The 1673-nt window shown below is 55.1% G+C and overlaps 1 pseudogene; it reads right to left on the reverse strand.

Annotated features, from left to right (window-relative positions):
- The window catches only part of LOC121858525, a 4922-nt pseudogene extending 4472 nt beyond the window's left edge, over window positions 1-450 (reverse strand).
- Between the last annotated feature and the right edge of the window lie 1223 nt (window positions 451-1673).

The following is a 1673-nucleotide window of genomic DNA, read 5'->3' on the forward strand; positions in this document are numbered from 1 at the left end:
CCCGTTTGGCTCTTAACGGTTTCACGTACTCTTGAACTCTCTCTTCAAAGTTCTTTTCAACTTTCCCTCACGGTACTTGTTCGCTATCGGTCTCGTGGTCATATTTAGCCTTAGATGGAGTTTACCACCTGCTTTGGGCTGCACTTTCAAGCAACCCGACTCTACAGAGAGGCCCTTTCCGACCGTCCCATCTGTACCCTCACGGGCGCCGCCATACGGGCCTGTCACCCTCCATGGGCAGTGGCAGCTTTCAAGCTTGACTTAGACGGTATGGGACGGCGTGCTGGACCCTCTGAAACGCAACACCCCTCGTGCCCGAAGACATCGAGGTTATGCGCTGGGCTTTTCCCGGTTCAGTCGCCCTTACTAAGGGAATCCCTGTTGGTTTCTTTTCCTCCGCTTATTAATATGCTTAAATTTGGCGGGTAGCTCTCTCCTACTACGAGGTCGATCGTGGTCTCATCATCCTTAGGGGGAACAAGTTCCCCAACCACGAAGCGGAAGACGCTCTGCCACCGGCTTTCTTCACCACCGACATTACCAGGCAGGAAGGTTTGAGGGGCTTGTCGCGGGGGTACCAGCGGCCATGGCGCCGGCACTCCCACCCCTGACTCCGTTCCTTCTCATTGAGTGGTAAATAGCCAATAGGAAAAGTGTTCCAGCAGAACATCTCTCGCAGAGTCATATACACACACAGTTTTAATGCATATACGCTCGTGTTCCGCCCTTACTCGGCCGCACCTTTGCCGCTTAAACTTTGACCTCTTTCCCCGTTCCCGCATGCCACAGCAGTGGCACTTGTTTATCCGGAGAAAGAGAGCGAGAGTCGCAGTATTAATTGGCGTGAGCGGCCTTTCCGGCTGCAGAACTAGTGCTCTATCCCGGCGAGCGCCGTTATGAAGCGCAACACCGTCTTTAACGCGTTTAGAGAGAACTCCCCCTGCCTCCCTCCCAGTCATGAGATAGACGTGGACTCGTGGCGAACTCTCAAAGAGAACGCCCACACCGCGTCTGACCGTGGGAGAGGGTGGAGGAGCGCGTGAGGAAGAGCACGGCGTCACCCAAGCATTCTCATCTCTCTGCCTGCACCACTACATGGTAGACTGCGGGCCCAGGCGCACTCATCAATTTAGGTTCCACTGCAAGGCATGCCAAGCACTCTTTTCGAGGTGATAGACGAAATTCCGGCGGGGCTTACTTAAAAGATATCCGACCCGGTTTCGTTTCCTCTTCGTGGGATGGAGTGCCTCTTAGAACATGTGCAGCATCAGCCATGAGCGGCCGACGGCCATTCGTGTCTCTGTGGACAGCAGGCAAAAGAGCGCCGCCTCCAGTTATTTGCGAGGGCGACAACTGTCGCTTTGTTGTGGTTGAATGTGGGTGCGCCAAGGCCGTAGACTTGCTAGTGATAAACGCTTGTTTTTAAGGGCACGCCTTTCGCGCAAAAGCGCGGCGATTAAACCCAAGCGGAAGCGCTGGGTTCGGGTTACCCTGGTGTCGGGAGACAGTCAGCGAGCACCGGGCTTCGCGGCAACCGATGGATGTATATTTCCGGCCTCGTGAAATGGCGGCGACAAGCTCATATGGCTGCCGCCGCCGCAATATGCGTTCAACTTGTCGATGTATCTGGTATTCCTTGCGATTCACATACCCGACCGCGGTTGCTGCGGTCT

Source organism: Homarus americanus, unplaced genomic scaffold (assembly GCF_018991925.1).
Source record: "Homarus americanus isolate GMGI-L3 unplaced genomic scaffold, GMGI_Hamer_2.0 scaffold6194, whole genome shotgun sequence".
Taxonomy (NCBI): Eukaryota; Metazoa; Arthropoda; class Malacostraca; order Decapoda; family Nephropidae; genus Homarus; species Homarus americanus.